We start from the raw sequence: 18,882 nt of genomic DNA on the forward strand, positions 1-18,882 counted from the left end.
TGTTTGCATCACAAAAGAGAAATTCTGAGATGTACCAAGATTCAACATACAAAATGCATGGGTGACCAGCCCTGCGGACACCCTCTTTTCTGTGCCAAGTTACTCTTCTAATCTGCGTGTGACTGGCCTACTTTCATTCAGCCTCCTCCTTTCACACCCCTTGGTCTAGCCGGTTACATAAGCTGCCACGCCTTGATTCTATCTGTTGTTTTCAACTGTCACTTCAACCTATGGTGTGCTGGAGTCGGCTCCCGATGGCTCATGAAAGTGTGCATTGCTCTTCCCATGTCATGTTCAGTAACATGACATTGGTAGCTTGAAATCAGGCATGGAAAGGTAATTGTATGTAGAAACCAGCAAATCCAACAAATAGGGCTCCCCACTGCCCCCAGGAACCAGCTGTTAAACATTCTCTACCATCCAACTGGATTTAGTCCTTTTAAGTCCTTTAAAATAAGGATCGATTTTATTTTGACAAATGTTTAGTTCTATCCTCAGTCCTAGAATAACAGAAAAAGAGTATCAATCCTGGACAAAATGGTTATATGTACCCTATGTATGTCCGATTAGAACTGGACATGGAACAATAGATTGGTTCCAAATCGGGAAAGGAGTATGTCAAGGCTGTATGTGGTCACCCTGCTTATTTAACTCATATGCAGAGTACATTATGAGAAATACTGGACTAGTTGAAGCACAAGCTGGAATCAAGATTTTTGGGAGAAATATCAATAACCTCAGATATGCAAATGACACCACCCTTATGGCAGAAAGCAAAGAAGAACTAAAGAGCCTCTTGATGAAAGTGAAAGAGGAGAGTGAAAAAGTTGTCTTAAAACTCAGCATTCAGAAAACTAAGATCATGGCTAAGGGACTAAGATCATGGTCCCATCACTTCATGGCAAATAGATGGGGAAACAGTGACAGACTTTATTTTCTTGGGCTCCAAAATCACTGCAAATGGTGACTGCAGCCATGAAATTAAAAGATGCTTGCTCCTTGGAAGAAAAGTTATGACCAACCTGCTGCTGCTGCTGCTAAGTCACTTCAGTCGTGTCCGACTCTGTGCGACCCCATAGACGGCAGCCCATCAGGCTCCCATGTCCCTGGGACTCTCCAGGCAAGAACACTGGAGTGGGTTGCCATTTCCTTCTCCATATGACCAACCTAGACAGCAAATTAAAAAGCAGAGACATTACTTTGCCAACGAAGGTCTGTCTAGTCAAGGCTATGGTTTTTCCAGTAAGTCATGTATGGATGTAAGAGTTGGACCATAAAGTTGAGCGCTGAAGACAATGTTTTTGAACTGTGGTGTTGAAGAAGACTCCTGAGAGTCCCTTGGACTGCAAGGAGATCCAGCCAGTCAATCCTAAAGGAAATCAGTCCTGAATATTCATTGGAAGGACTGATGCTGACGCTGAAACTCCAATACTTCGGCCTCCTGATGAGAAGTACTAACTCATTGGAAAAGACTCTGATGCTGGGAAAGATGAAGGTGGGAGGAGAAGGGAGTGACAGAGGATGAGATGGTTGGATGGCATCACTGACTCAACGGACATGAGTTTGAGTCAACTCTGGGAGTTGGTGATGGACGGAGGCCTGGTGTGCTGCAGTCCATGGGGTCGCAAAGAGTCGGACATGATTGAGCGACTGAACTGAACTGATGTATGCCTACAGAGTTTTCTTCAGAACAAGCTCCTCCAAATTGGTCCCCCTCCCTTCCTTCATGACTCTGATCTACCTCTAAGCCAGCCTCAGCAAGGCTGGACTACCTGGAACTTCCCTGACCATTCTTCTCTGTCAGAACTTTTTCTAAAAAAAAAAAAAAAAGTATTGGAGTATAGTTGATTTACAATGTTGTATTAGTTTCAGGGGCACAGCAAAGTGAGTCACTTATACATATATGTATATTCACTCCTTTTTAGGTTAATTTCCCATGTAGGTCATTACTGAGTATTAAGTGGAGTTCCCTGTGCTCCACAGTAGGTCCTTGTTGGCTGTCTTGTCTTATATATAGTAGTGTGTGTATGTTTATCCCAAGCTCCTGATTTATTCCTTCTTCCTAGTATTTCCCCTTTGGTAACTGTAAGTTTATTTTTGAGATCTGTAGTAAGTTTATTTTTGATATCTCTTAAGTCTGTAAGTTCATTTGTATCATTTTAAAAAATTAGGTTCCACCTGTAAGTGATGTCCTATGATGTTTGTCTTTGTCTGACTTAGTTCACTTAGTATGATCATCTCTAGGTCTGTCCATGATGCCACAGATGGCATTATTTCATTCTTTTTATGGCTGAGGAATATTCCATCATATATATATATGTACCACATCTTTATTCATCTGTTGATGGACTAGGTTGCTTCCATGTCTTGGCTATTATAAATAGTTAAAACTCTTAACTTTAAAAAAAATCCACGTTTCTATATTCACAGATAAAAACAACTATGGACTTTTATAGTACTATAGTACTTAGTTATTTAAAAAAATCCACATATAAATGGATTCATGCAGTTCATACCATGTTGTTCAAGGGTCAACTAAGGTATAAACCTTAAAAATATATACAAGATCTCTATATGAGGAAACCTACAAAATTCTGATGAAAGAAATCAAAGAACTAAACAAATGGAGAGAGATTACATATCCATGGATATGAAGACTCAGTGTTGCCAAGATGTCAGTTTTTCCCACCTTGGTCTGTACATTCACAGCAATCCCAATCAAAATTTCATTCGGCTAGTTATTTTGTGGATATCAACAAACTAATTCTAAAATTCATACAGAGAGGCAAAAGATCCAGAATAACTAACACAATATTGAAGAACAGCAAAATCAGAGGACTGTCAATACCTGACTCTAAGCCTTACCGTAAAGCTACAGTAGTCAAGATAGTGTAGTATTCACAGAAGAATAGACAAATAGACCAATAGAGTAAAGAGCCCGGAAATAGACCCCCATAAATACAGTCAAGTGATCTTTGACCAAGGAGTAAAGGTAATAGAATGGAGGAATGATAGTCCTTTTAACAAACAGAACTGGAGCAACTGGACATCCACATGCAAAAAAATAAACCTAGACACAGAGCTTACACCCTTCACAAAAATTAACTTAAAATGGTTCACAGTCCTAAATATAAAAGGCAAAACTATAAAGCTCTTAGAAAATAACATAGAAAATCTAAAATGACTGAGGGTATGGCAGTGGCTTTTTAGATAAAGCACCAAAGACATGATCTAGGAAATAAATAATTAATAAGCTGGATTTCATTAAAATTGCAACACTATGCTCTGCAAAAGACAGTGTCAAGAGAATGAGAACAAACCATGGGATAGGAGACGATAATCTGCCAAAAATGTGTCTGATGAAGGGACCTCTATCCAAAAGAAACAATTCTTAAGCTCAGCAATAAGAAAGCAAACATTTAAAAAATGATTTTCAAAATAAGCAAATGACCTGAATGAACATTGCATCAAAGAAGATGGCAAGTAAGCATATGAAAAGATGCTCAGCATCATATGTCATTCAGTTCAGTTCAATCGCTCAGTCGTGTCTGACTCTTTGCGACCCCATGAATCGCAGCATGCCAGGCCTCCCTGTCCATCACCAACTCTCAGAGTTCACTCAAACTCATGTCCATCAAGTCGGTGATGCCATCCAGCCATCTCACCCTCTATTGTCCCCTTCTCCTCCTGCCCCCAATCCCTCCCAGCATCAGAGTCTTTTCCAATGAATCAGCTTTTTGCATGAGGTGGCCAAAGTACTGGAGTTTCAGCTTTAGCATCATTCCTTCCAAAGAACACCCAGGACTTATCTCCTTTAGGATGGACTGGTTGGATCTCCTTGCAGTCCAAGGGACTCTCAAGAGTCTTCTCCAACACCACAGTTCAAAAGCATCAATTCTTCGGCGCTCAGCTTTCTTCACAGTCCAACTCTCACATCCATACATGACCACAGGAAAACCCATAGCCTTGACTAGACGGACCTTTGTTGGCAAAGTAATGTCTCTGCTTTTGAATATGCTGTCTAGGTTGGTCATAACTTTCCTTCCAAGGAGTAAGTCATTATGTCATTAGGTAATTGCAAATTAAACCAACAGTGAGATACCACTGCATACTATTAGAATGGTCCAAACTCAGAACACTGACAATACCAAATGTTGTCAAGGATGTGGAGCCACAGGAACTCTCCAGTTATTGTGGAGTTGCAAAGTGATAACAGCCACTTTGGATGATAGCTCAGCGGTTTCTTTCCAAACTAAACATATTCTTAGTGTACAATCCAGCAGTCATGCTCAGCAGTCGTTTACTCAAGTCGGTTGAAAACTCGTGTCCACACAGAAACCTGCACATGCATGTTTATAGTAGCTTTATTCATGATTGCCCAAATTTGGAAGTAACCAAATGGCTGCTAGGAAAATGAGTAAATAAACTGGCACGTCCAAATAATGGAATATGATTCAAAGCTAAGAAGAATGAGCTATCAAGCCATGAAAAGACAGAGAAGAAGCTTAAATGCTTATCACTAAATAATTGAAGTCCATCTAAAAAGATCGTATACCCATACGATTGCAACTATATGACATTCTGGAAGAGGTAAAACTATGGAGACAGTAAAAAGGTCAGTGGTTTCCAAGAGTTAGCGGGTTAGATGAAGAGGTTCCCCGGTAGATCTGATGGTAAAGAATCTGCCTGCAATGCAGGAGACCGGGTTCAAGCCCTGGGTTGGGAAGATCCCCTGTAGAAAGGAATGGCAACCCACTCCAGTATTCTTACCTAGAGAATTTCATGGAGAGACCATGGGGTTGCAAAGAGTTGGACACGACTGAGCGACGTATGTACACGAAGGGGTACAGCACAGAGGATTTTTAGGGCAGTGGGACGATACTATCATGATGGGTACATGCCATTATACATTTGTCAAAACCTGTAGGATGTACAACACGAAGAGCAAACTCCAGTATAAACTATGGACTTGAGGTGATGATGGGGTGTCACTGTAGGTTCATCGCCTGTCACACGGGTACTACCCTAGTGGGGGACGTTGGTCATGAGGCCATGCGTGTGTGGGGGCAGGCGGTCTATGGGAAATCTTTGTATCTTCCTCTCAATTTTTCTGTGAATCTCAAGCTGCTCTACAAAATAGTCTTAAAAAAAAATTGGATTATGGTTATATAGGAAATTGTTTCTGTAGTTTAAAGAAGTATTTAGAGATGAAATGTCATAACGTCTGTAATTTTTCTTTAAAAATACTTCAGAAGAAAATGAAACAAATGTGGGAAAATGTTAACAACTGTTAAAGCTGAAGGATGGCTATGTGGAGGCTATGATTTTCTGCTCCTATTATATGTTTGAAAATTTTCATCACAGTCATTTCAAAAGCACTTCTAGTCATGGAATCTATAAATTTGGTCAATCTCAAGTAGAACCACTCATCAGTCCCCTGAAATCTGGGCCTGTATGACTCAGGGTTGTCAACCAGTCAGATTGTTTGAATCACAGTAAAAGCCTGCAACAGAGCATACTGTAGAGTTGGCCCTGGGTTGAAAAAGATTCCCTGGAGGGGGAAATGGCAACCCACTCCAGTATTCTTGCCTGGAGAATCCCCATGGACAAAGGAGCCTGGTGGGCTACAGTCCGTGTCCATGGGGTTGCAGAGAGTCGGACGTGGCTGAGAGACTGAGCCCTGAGTGTCTGTGTTCCCACGGGCTTAGCTCAGGCTCTTGCGTCTGCAGTGGGCAGGATGAGGAGTGACTGACCAGCAGGCTTTTCCCAGTTCAGCTGGAGGGAGTTCAGTGCAGTACACATTTCATTATCTTTGTTGCTTTTTGTGATTGTACAGACTGACTGAAAATAGCTGTTTTTCACTAACCCTCCTAAGTATTACCCCGCTCATGTGATCAGAATAATATTTAAAAATGCACAAAAATATATTTTCTTGTAGTGACACCTCTTTGATGTAACAGGGAATCCTTTGCTTTTAGAGATCTTTCCTTTCATTCTATCCGGTTATATGGAGATCTTCTTTGTTCTTTCAGGAGGTTCTTAACCTAGCGTCTTTTTTTCCGGCTTCAGGAATCTCCACAGAACATGCCCGTGGGCTCCTTGCCTTCTCAACCCTCCCTGCCCAACCTTGTTCTGTACTTGCCCCTCAGACTATGAGACTCCAGCAACCCTGGATTGCACCGGGTGTTTCTCGCCCTTGGTGTGGGACCTCAAAGGAACCGAAATCCCAACTCTTATCCTCATCCCCTTGGCCAGATCTCTTGATTCTGGGCTTCCAAGTTCCCTCCTGCTGAGGCTTGAGGACTTGAAGAGAACCAAAAAGCTGAGACAGGACAGTCTGTGGTCTTGGACAGCCCATGGAGTCTTGGTTTCATCTCATAATGAGAGTAATAAAAGCCATTTTTTATCTGCCTTGCAGGGCTGTTATGAGGATCAAAAGAAGGAAAGTCTACCCAAGTCTAAGCTTTGTGTTAAAGCCCAGTACAGATGTTTCCTGTTACCTATTTCTATATAATTTGGTTTTTAATGTTACATAGTATCTTTAGTGACTCTCCCCATAGCCAATGTTGTTACTAATATCTGTTTACTCATCTGGAATAAAAAAGGTTTAATGCAGTATTTTTTACCTGGAAAAGTTGTGAATAAGGAAAAAGGGGGTCAGTGTCTTCAGCAACAGCCTGTGAAATGCCCTGTAAAGAGAATGCCTGGGCCTACCCAGGTGTGCATCTCTAAAACAGGTTCCTGCTCTGGTCACTGGCTACAGATCTGGCTCCTGTTCATTTGGGAACCGCTGACGTTGAATTTTCACCAGCTTTGATTTTCCATCACCCTTCATTTCTTCCTCCCTCCCTCCCTGGCTTCCCAAGCTTCTGTGCTGTTCAGACCTTTGGCACACAGGACTGCTGACATGCCTTTTGTACAGCAAGTTGTGTTCTACTTTTAGAAGGAAACAGAATCAAATGTTACTTTTTTTAATACATTTTTTTAAAATTTATTTTTCATATTCTTTCCCATGGTGGTTTATCCCAGGATATTGAATAGTCCTGTGCTATACAGGACTTTGTTGTTTATCCATTCTGGGTATAATTGCATCTGCTAACCCCAGATCTCCATCCATCCCTCCCTTCCCCTCACTCTCCCTCAACAACCACAAGTCTGCTCTCTGTGTCTGTGACTTTCTGTTTCATAGAGAGGTTCATTTGCGTCATATTTTAGTTTCCACATGTAAGTGATATCATATGGCATTTGTCCTTCTCTTTGATTTGTTTCACGTAACGTGATAGTCTCTCGGTCCATCCAGTTGCTACAAATGGCATTCTTTCATTCTTTATGATGGCCGAGTAGTATTCCATTGTATCACATTGTACCACATCTTTATCCCTTCATCTGCTGGGTGGGCATTTAGCTCGTTTTCATATCGTGGCTGTTGTAAATAGTTCTGCTGTGAGCACAGGAGTTCATGTTTCTCTTTTTAAATATTTATGTATTTGGCTGTGCTGGATCTTAGTTTCGGCATGTGGGATCTTTAGTTGCGGCATGCAAATTCTTAGTTGCGACATGGGGGATCTAGTTCCCTGATCAGGGGTTGAATCCAGGGCCCCTGGATTGGGAGCATGGAGTCTTAGCCACTGGACCACCAGCGAAGTCCTTGCATCTTATTTATTTATGGTTTTCTTTGGATATGTGCCCAGGAATGGGATTGCTGGATCATATAGCAACTCTATTTTTAGTCTTTTGAGGAACCTCTATACTGTTTTCCGTAGTGGTTGCACCAGTTTACATTTCTACCAGCTATTTTAAGAGGGTTCTCATTTTTCCACACACTCTCCAGCATTCGTTATTTGTATAGTCCTGTTTTAGAGTTGAGCAGAGTGAGGTCTGGAGAGTTTGAAGGGGTTCCCCCAAGGTCCTACCATTGGTAAATGACAGAATTCTTTCTCAGCCCACATGTATCCACATCTTATGCAGTTTCTGTACATCCAGCAGGTTCTTAACCCAGCACTTTTTTTTGTGTGTGCTTAATTAAAAAAAAATGTCTTTTTCAAAGTTTATTTTCAATTGGAGGAAAACTGCTTTACAATGTTGTGTTGGTTTCTGCCATACAACATCACAAATCAGCCATAATTATGCATATATCACCTCTCTCATGAGCCCCCTCACCTCCCCAGTCCCACCCCTCTAGGTCATCACAGAGTGCCGGGCTGGGCTCCCTGTGTTATATAGTGACTTCTTACAAGTTATCTATTTTACACATGGTAGTATACACATGTTGATGCTACTTTCTTCATTCATCCCACTCTCTCCTTCCCCACATTGTCCACTGTGTTTCTCTATATCTGAGTCTCCATTCCTCCCTACAAAGAAGTTATCAATACATACCAGTTTTCTAATTCCATTCTGATCTGATCTGATGTGTTAATATATGAAAATTTGTTTTTCTCTTTCTCACCTACTTCACTCTGTGTAACAGGCTCTAGGTTCATCCACCTCACTAGAACAGACTCAAACTTGTTCTTTTTATGGCTGAGTAATATTCCATTGTGTGTATATATGACATCTTTATTCATTCATCTGCTGATGGATATCTAGGTTGCTTCTGTGTCCTGGCTATGGTAAATAGTGCTTCTGTGAACATTGTCTTTTTCAGTTATGGCTTTCTCAGGATATATGCCCAGTAGTGATATTGCTGGGCTATATGGTAGTTTTATTCCTAGTTTTTTTCCTCCATACTGTTCTCCATAGTGGCTGTTATTAATTTGCATTCTCACCATCAGTGCAAGAGGGTTCCCTTTTCTCCACACCCTCTCCAGCATTTATTGTTTGTAGATTTTTTGATAATGGCCTTCCTGACTGGTGTGATATAATCACTGGTGTGATTGTTATAGTTTTGATTTGCATTTCTCTAACAAGTAGTGATGCTAAGCATCTTTTCACGTGTTTATTGGCCATCTGAACTTAGCGTCTTTTGTCTGACTTCAGGAGATCACCTACAAAAACTTATATGTGTGTACATTTTTCTAGATAGAGAGTCCACATTTGCCAAGGGGTCTTCAAGAGATGCAAGACTTAAAAATAAATAACACGCTGCCCATTTTGCCTGGCATAGAGCCAGTGTTCAACATTTGTGTGCTGGATTGAACTGAGGCCAAGTAGGGGGTGGGGAGGCGGGTCTCAGAGGGATACCACTCTGTTTATCCTGAAGAGCACCCTGTGGGGAATGACCCCCCTGTTGTAACAGCTGCGGTCTCGGCTATGGTGACTCAGAGAACACACATAGAGGTTGGGGAGGAGGCCAGGAAAATTTCATGATGACTAGATAGCCTGTGAACATTTCATACCATGAACGGTATGAAAAGGCAAAAAGATATGACACTGAAAGATGAACTCGCCAGGTCAGTAGGTGTCCAATATGCTACTAGAGAAGAGTAGAGAAATAGCTCAGGAAAGAATGAAGAGGCTGAGCCAAAGCAAAAACAACACCCAGTTGTAGATATGACTGATGATGGAAGTAAAGTCCGATGCTGTAAAGAACAATATTGCATAGGAACCTGGAATGTTAGGTCCATGAATCAAGGTAAATTGGAAGTGGTCAAACAGGATATGGCAAGAGTGAACATCAACATTTTAGGAATTAGTGAACTAAAATGGACTGGAATGGGTGAATTTAATTTAGATGACCATTATATCTACTATTGTGGGCAAGAATCCCTTAGAAGAAATGGAGTAGTCAAGTCAACAAAAGAGTTTGAAATGCAGTAGTATTTGGGTAAAATCTCAAAAATGACAGAATGATTTCTGTTTGTTTCCAAGGCAAACCTTTCAGTATCAGTAATCCAAGTCTGTGCCCCAGCCACTAATGCTGAAGAAGCTGAAGTTGAATGGTTCTATGAAGACCTACAAGGCCTTCTAGAACTAACACCAAAAAAAGATGTCCTTTTCATCATAGGGGACTGGGATGCAAAAGTAGCAAGTCAAAAGATACCTAGAGTAACAGGCAAGTTTGGCCTTGGAGTGCAAAATGAAGCAGGGCAAAGGCCAACAGAGTTTTACCAAGAGAACACTCTGGTCAGAGCAAGCACTCTCTTCCAACAACACAAGACAACTCTACACGTGGACATCACCAGATCGTCAATACCAAAACCAGGTTGATTGCATTCTTTGCAGGCGAAGATGGAGAAGCTCTCTATAATCAGAAGAAACAAGACCAGGAGTTGACTGTGGCTCAGATCATGAACTCCTTATTGCCAAATTCAGACTTACTGAAGAAAATAGGGAAAACCACCAGACCATTCAGGTATGACTAAGTCAAATTCCTTGAGATTATACAGTGGAAGTGACAAATAGATTAAAGGGATTAGATCCGATAGATAGAGTGTCTGAAGAACTATGGACAGAAGTCCGTAACATTGTACAGGAGGTTGTGATCAAAACCATCCCCAAGTAAAAGAAATGCCAAAAGGCAAAATGGTTGTCCAAGGAGGCCTTTCAAATAGCTGAGAAAAGAAGAGAAGCAAAAGGCAAAGGAGAAAATGAAAGATACATCCATCTGAATGCAGAGTTCCAAAGAATAGCAAGGAGAGATAAGAAAGCCTTCCTCAGTGATCAATGCAAAGAAATAGAGGAAAACAGTAGACTGGGAAAAACTAGAGATCTCTTCAATAAAATTAGAGATACCAGGGGAGCATTTCATGCAAAGATGGGCACAATAAAAGACAGAAATGGTATGGACCTAACAGAAGCAGAAGATATTAAGAAGAGGTGGCAAGAATACACAGAAGAACTATACAAAAAAGATCTTTAAGACCCAGATAACCATGATGGTGTGATCACTCACCTAGAGCCAGCATCTTGGAGTATGAGGTCAAGTGGGCCTTTGGAAGCATCACTACAAACAAACCTAGTGGAGGTGATGGAATTCTAGCTGAGCTATTTCAAATCCTAAAAGATGATGCTGTGAAATTGCTGCACTCAATTAACCAGCAATTTCAGAAAACTCAGCAGTGGCCACAGGATGGAAAAGGTCAGTTTTCATTCCAATCCCAAAGAAGAGCAGTGCTAAAGATTATTCAGATTACTCCACAATTGCACTCATCTCACACACTAGCAAATTCTAATGCTAAATTCTCCAAGCCAGGCTTCAACAGTACATTAACTGAGAACTTTCATATGTTCAAGATGGATTTATAAAAGGCAGAGAAAGCAGAGATCAAATTGCCAACATCCACTGGATCATAGAAAAAGCAAGAGAGTTCCAGAAAAACATCTACTTCTGCTTCATTGACTATGCCAAAGCCTTTGAATGTGTAGATCACTACAAACTGTGGAAAATTCTTAAAAGAGATAGCAACACCAGACCACCTTACCTGCCTCCTGAGAAATCTGTACAGGTCAAGAAGCAACAATTAGAACCGGACATGGAACAACAGACTGGTTCCAAATTGGGAAAGGAGTATGTCAAGGCTGTATATTGTCACCTTGCTTATTTAACTTTTATGCAGAGTACATCATGTGAAATGCCAGGCTGGCTGAAGCACAAGCTGGAATCAAGATTTCTGGGAGAAATATCAATAATCTCAGATATGCAGATGACACCACCCTTATGGCAGAAAGCAAAGAAGAACTAAAGAGACTCTTGAAAGTGAAAGAGGAGAGTGAAAAAGCTGGCTTAAAACTCAGCATTCAAAAAACTAATACCATAGCATCTGGTCCCATCACTTTATGGCAAATAGAGGGGGAAACAGTGACAGACTTTATTTTTTTGGGCTCCAAAATCACTGCAGATGGTAACTGCGGCCTTGAAATTGAAAGACGCTTACTCCTTGGAAGAAAAGTTATGACCAACCTAGACAGCATATTAAAAAGCAGAGACATTGCTTTGCCAACAAAAGTCCGTCTAGTCAAAGCTTTGGTTTTTCCAGTAGTCATTTATGGATGTGAGAGTTGGACCATAAAGAAAGCTGAGCATAAAAGAATTGATGCTTTTGAACTGCGTTGGAGAAGACTCTTGAGAGTCCCTTGTACTGCAAGGAGATCAAACCAGTCAATTCTAAAGGAAATCAGTCCTGAATATTCATTGGAAGGACTGATGTTGAAGCTGAAACTCCAATACTTTGGCCACCTGATGCGAACAACTGACTCCTTAGAAAAGACCCAGATGCTAGGAAAAATTGAAGGCAGGAGGAGAAGGGGATGACAGAGGATGGGGTGGCTGGATGGGATCACCAACTTGATGGACATGAGTTTGAGCAAGCTCTGGGATTTGGTGATGGACAGGGAAGCCTGGCGTGCTTCAGCCCATGGGGTTGTAAAGAGTCAGACACGACTCAGCAACTGAAATGAACTGAACTGAACTGAGATAGCCTGTAACCCAGGACCAACTCAGCTCACCTGAAGAAGGCTGATCCCTGATGAAGTCTATGGAGAGAGAAGTGTTGAAAGAGAAATGTCCTTCCCCTCTCCTAGACTTGTAGTGTGGTGGCCAGCTGAGGGGTTCCTGCATTTTCTCTGGGTGAACGGACCCTCTAGGACTTTCCTAGAAGCAAAGAAATGAAACCTTCTTGAGGAGACTGCCTTCGTCAGCCAGCCCAAGGCTCATCACAGAGTGAGACTAAGTGGAGAGTTGAGCTTCCCAACCTTAAGCAGAGAAGAAAAATGAATAGGAGGCTCTGGCAAAGGAACTGCAACACATGTGGAGATCAAGGAGCATCACTGTCCAGCCAGTTGTCATCCTGGCAACTGGACCAGCCTCCAGCTCTCTCATTTGGCATCTTAAAGAACTAGACATGGATCACGGTTTGGCATCCATTCAGAGACATGAAGTAAAATCAGGACATTTTTATTTTAACAACAGAATATTACAGAACACATGCTATTAGAATGCATAAAATCTGACTAACATGGGCAGTAGAAACAAACATGAACACCCCCCCGCTGCCCCCGCCCAAGTCAGGCCTCCATTATGGGATGTTTTTGGTCTTTTGTGTTTCACAGGATGTGTTTAGAGGAGAGATTTCCGTGGCCACTGAAACACAGAGAAACTCGGTGCCCAAAAAAAGAATGAGGGGAAATAAGAGCCTGCGTGTGTGTCCCATGGTAAACAATGAGGCCGGAAGCATCCATCTGGAATGCAGTCAAAAAACACAACTGCCTGCTGAAATGCTGGGGGACCAGCGCTCTGAAAACGGAGCAAGCCCTTACCCAGACTTTGCTGGAGAGCATGTAAAAGAGTCGGGGTGCGGGAGCGCGTTGAATGAGGAGAAGTTGGGAGCAAGAATCCTTAGCAGCCAAAGTGTGTGTGTGTGTGTGTGTGCATCAGGCAGAGACAGAGCGGGGAGAGAAGCTCAAGTCCCGTTGTTGGAAATGCCTCTGAGTTTAAAATTCCACCCACAACCCATCTCGGTTCCTTTCAGTGGAGGCCTGGCTCTAGATTCGGGTTATGGCAGCTTCTTGAAGGGACCCTGAATATAAAAGCATGAGAAGAAATACAGGATATGTTTCAAGAGCTTTTAATGCTTCTTAACCAGGTTACGGTGAAGAGGAGAGGTTCATGCAGCAAGCTGGTGTTATTTTAATTCACCTAGTAGAAGATTATTGAAGCATTTATCATACAATTAGGGTCAAGAATGAATCTGGCATCATTTAAGGCGAATGCCCCAAACACAAAGCTGATTCAGTTGGCGTGATTCCTGGTCTTGAGAACAACAAGTCTGGCAGCGATTAACCAGGCAAGAGGAAACAGCAGAGAGCCCACTGTGTGGCCATCCGCGGCACAGGCCAGGACAAGGAATTGTGGGAAGCCAGCAATGAGCAGCATGACCGGCCCACTGGAACCCAGCACACTGTTGCGGGTAATGGCTGGTGCCTGGAACGTCTCAGGAAGTTTTATGAAGGTTAATGTGACTCTGTGATGGAGAGTAAGTGGTGCCTGTTCTGTAAACACGAGGTATGCTGGGAGCTGGGCCTCCTAGAGGAGGCTCACCCAGTGTCCTAGGGTGAGTTGACTCTAGATTCTAATGCTGCAGAATGAAAAAAGAGAGAAAAAAGCAAAGGAAAGAAAAGAAGTACACTGACAATATTGTTAACACAGATGATGAACAGAAATGAGATTTGAAAGAAAACCTTGATGCTTCTTACAGATGCTTCCATTCAGAACCAAAAATCTGTTCAGAGCCTTAAAGCTGTCAAGCTGTGGCAAGAAAGGGTGGCCATGAAGCCCCCTAGCCCCCAAACATCAGGGCATTCTTCGACCGCGAGCCTCCAGTGAGCCTATCTCCCATTGTGTGGGAGTCTGGGGTTCGAGCATGGTAACATCTTGGCCTGCTGGTGGCTGCTGTGAAGCCTGAGCCAAAAGATACATATGTAGGCATGGCATCCTTTTATTTATTTATTTTTTTTTAATGTCTATTTGTTTGGCTGCTCTGGGACTTAGTTGCAGCTCTCAGGATCTTGATCTTTGTTTCATCACGCAGGATCTTGAGTTGTGGCTTGTGAACTCCTAGTTGCAGCATGTGGGGTCTAGTTCCCTAACCAGGGATAGAACTCAGGCCCCCTGCATTGGGAGCATGGAGTCTTAGCCACTGGACCACCAGGGAAGTGCCCACATGTGGCATCCTTGTGATTGCTTTGCTTCCACCTTAGGCTCCTCCCTGTAGATGCCTTGGGGTTACGACTGGCAGGCTTGTCTCCAGGCACATACCAAGGGGAGTGTGAGGAAGCAAAGTACCAAAATCTGTTCTGGACAGCAGAGCACAAAGTGGGTGGATGGAAAAATGGAAACCTCACAGGCAAGAGGCGACATAACGTAAGAGGGACCCAAATAACGCTGGTTTAAACAAGAGGGAATTACTTCTCTCTCCTGTAACAAGCTGGCCATAAGCTGGAGGAAAGACCCATAAGCTGGAAAGGCCCAGTTTCTTTCCATCTTGTTCTGTATTCTCCCTAGGGTGCTGGTCTCATCTAAATGGCCCCAAATGCCTCATTATCTCCATGTGCACATTCCAGCAGCAAAGAAGAAGGGGAGGGTACTCCTCTACCCAGCAAGGGATCGTTCTGGATGCTCTGCACATCTCATTGGTCAGGAGGAAGTCATGTGACCACACCTAGCTGCAGGGGAGACTGGGAAATTTTTTTCTTCCCTGGGTAGCCGTGCACCCAGCTAAGCACTGTATTTCTATGGCAGCAGGAGAGAGGCAGTCTGTAGGAGTTGGATGTGATCGTTCAGTCTTAGAAGTCTCCCAACTCCACCCTCCTTCTCAGGTCACTCTTCTATTCCTCTCTCTGACCCCTCACACCTCCTCTCTCTGTCCCACACAGCACTTCCAGACTTTGTCACAGCTTCTTTCCCCAGATTCCATGGCCCCACTCAGAATTCTCTGCTTGTTCTCCTCTTTTCACAGTCTCTTCTGCCATCAGATCAGAGAAACTTTAACACAAGGGAAGGAAAACTGCATTTTGGCTGTATCTCCTTGTATTATGTTGATCACGTTCTACCATCATCTCCCTAATATAATGGGGGCTTCCTGTAAATAAGAAGTGCCTCTAACAAGTATGGTGCTATAGGCGCTCAAAAACACTAAGAAATTATCTCAGACACACTATCAAGATTCACTCTGTTCTGGAGGGTGGTGACCTGCATGTATACACTTGTAGGAGGATAGATAGGCCAATGGACAATGACTGGATCATGACATCAGGACTTTGACCCCTGTTAGAAGCCCCAGGTTGGAGAAGGCAGTGGCCACCCATTCCAGTACTCTTGCCTGGAAAATCCCATGGACGGAGGAGCCTCGTGGGCTATAGTCCATGGGGTTGCTAAGAGTCGGACACGACTGAGCGACTTCACTTTCACTTTTCACTTTCATGCATTGGAGAAGGAAATGGCAACCCACTCCAGTGTTCTTGCCTGGAGAATCCCAGGGATGGTGGAGCCTGGTGGGCTGCCGTCAATGGGGTCCCACAGAGTTGGACATGACTGAAGTGACTTAGCAGCAGCAGCAGCAGCAGCCCCAGGTACCAGCCCACAACCTCCAAAGCAAATGGCCCAGAACACAGTAGGACTTGGTCAATATATGCTTGCTTCCATATTTTTTGCCATTCCCCCTTCCCATTGCCCCGACACTTGCTTCCAATTCATTCCCAGCCAGGGAAAGCCAAATATCGTATATGCTTCCCTGGGACTTCCCTGGGGGTCCAGTGGTTAAGACTCAGTGCTTCTAATGCAGAAGGCGTGGGTTTGATCCCTGGTTAAGGGATCCAAGATCTTATGTGCTGTGCAGCACAGCCAAAAAGTAACTAATAATAATAAATTTTTTAAAATAAATACTTTAAAAATACATACTCTCCTAACCAATAATGTAGGATGATCCACTTCTAGTTTCTCACGTCCAGCACCCCCGTGCTAGTACACTCTAATCAGAGCATACCCGAAGCCTTCCCTTTTCTCACTATGAAGGTTTTCTCATTATAAATGCAAATTAAACCCAGACAATTAGAGAAAGAAGAACTCCTCCCCGCACCCCCCTCCCCCACCATAAACCAATTTTGTGGAGAGGAAGAATTTCATTCATTGTAGTTCTAGGAACAGAATGGAACTTCCCCCACTCAGCATTTTGGCTGAGTTTCTGACTTAAGTTTTAAGGCACTAAATATTCAAAGAAATCAAATATTAAAAATTAAACAGGTTTATATTTAGGATTAGAGTTGAGGTACTGCTCAAAGTCGAAGGATCCACAGTGCTATTTGTGACAGTAAGACCGGGCTGCCCTTCCAGGTTCCGAAGTTGAATTTCAAACGTAAAGACTAAGCCCTTCAGTTTATACTCTGGTAGGAGTGAAGTCTGGCAGATTATAACATGTGTCAGAGACCTGATACCAAGCAGGGCATCCCTGGGGCTCCAAGCACCAAAAGTTCACAGGCATCACCAGGGTCATAAAGAGATAAAGGATTCAGGGGAAGATGGCTCCTCACAGGCAGTGGGCACCAGAGTCATTTCAATGAAGTTAATCAGTTGCAAAGTAGAAGACAGGGCACTAAATATGAATGCCGGGAACACACTAAGTGTACACAAGTCCTGGGTGCAGCATGGGCTGCTCACCTGCCAGGCAGAACATTACCTGCCAGGTGTCAGTGAGCCCTTCCAGGCTTCCTTAATTCATCCATGGCAGCTCTGGGTCTGTAAACTCTTCCTGTTTACAGCCTCAGCCTTATTGTGGCACCAAATGTGGTATCAGTGTCACCCCAGCCATCCCCTCCTGATGGACAGATCTTGGTCAGCTCCCCACACCTCCCTGACTCTGGACACCATTAGACTCTTATTATAGAGGCCCTTTCCCTTCCTCTCCATCAGCCACAAATGCTCACATTTCCTTTCCCATTTCTCTCATCCTCTACTAGTCAGGCATTTGTGTGGCTCAGCTGGACTCTCACCCTAGCCCCTGCAGGCAGCTCTGTGCCCTGGCCTTCTCCTCTCCTGTTTTTTGTTTTTTTTTTTAAATTTATTTATTTATTTGGCTGCACCAGTTCTCAGTTGCAGCATGTGGGATCTTCAGTCTTCACGACAGCATGTGACATGGAGTTCCCTGACCAGGGATGGAACCCGGGCCACCTGCATGGGAGCTCCGAGTCTTAGCCACTGGGCCACCAGGGAAGTCCCCTGAATAAATTATTAGAGAATAAATACCTAGATAATCACCAGCCAGTTCAACAGATAGGTCACAATGCTGACTCCCCTCCTAGGAAGAATAACTGCTGGTACTAAATCTGAGTCTCCAGTTCAGTTTGCCTTTTTAAAAACTTTATGAAATGCAGTCCTGCAGTAGATCATCCCCAGCAACCTGGCCCCCTCCTCATCGTTGGGTGCACAAGATTCTACCAGATGGCCTGTTACGCATCTTTCCTCCTGACTCCTCCCACCTAGAATATCTGTCCCCCACTGATCCAACCATCCTCTGTATCCACTCACCAAATTATCATCCTTTCTTAGAATTTAATACAAAAGCCCCTTCCTTCTCCAAGAAACGCCCCCACATAACCTCATAAACAGCTGTCGTTCCTGCCTGAAACTCCTCCGACAGTTTGACCTCCTCTTCCAGCTCTTGCACCTACATTGCCTCACACCATGGTTTCTCGTGCTGCTGTTTCAACCTGCTGTAGAGTATGGCCCCCAAAACCAAATAGCTGGATCATTTTACTTTCGGGGGGACCCCATAGAATGCTTAGCATTCAGCCAGAAACGTGGTAGGTGTCCAGTGAATTCAATCACCGGATGGATCTACTAACCACACTCTGCATGCATGAAGCAGAAGTATCATGGACTCATCGTTGGGCCGCAGCTTGGCAGTGCCTGGAAGCTGTCCTTATCGTGTGATTGTTTTGCCTGGTGCTGTAGATAAACGAGCTTCAGGAACTCAGTGTGAGGCTGCGGTTTGTTCTGGGAGCTGCTTTGAGGACTAGATCCACCCTTAAACTGTTTCCACTGTGTCTGCCTCTAGAGAAGTGACGTGAGAATATCATCTGGCTCTTTGAGCTTCCTTTTTATTTGGATTCGGAGTAAACAGTAGTTTCCGTTCTGGCTCTCCAGGATTAAACAAGTTGGTATATTCCTTCAGTTTGAAGGAAAACAGCAACATCTCTGACATTGCATTTGAGACATGGAAACGGGAGATGATCTTGGTGCAACTTTGATGATCCATGGCAGAGAAAGGAGTGGGTGGGAAGCTTTAGAAAACCTATCTGTTTGCTCTGAAAATGGGTGTGAAGTGGACCCAGGGGAGATGTAGAAGCTGAACAGGCGCCCAAACCCCTATTTGGTGCCATGACAGTGGCCGTGAGGACCGGGTCTCTCTCCTGAGGCTGGAGCAAAACCCTCCAGGGGCCCCGTTGCCT

Source organism: Bos indicus, chromosome 22 (assembly GCF_029378745.1).
Source record: "Bos indicus isolate NIAB-ARS_2022 breed Sahiwal x Tharparkar chromosome 22, NIAB-ARS_B.indTharparkar_mat_pri_1.0, whole genome shotgun sequence".
NCBI lineage: Eukaryota > Metazoa > Chordata > Mammalia > Artiodactyla > Bovidae > Bos > Bos indicus.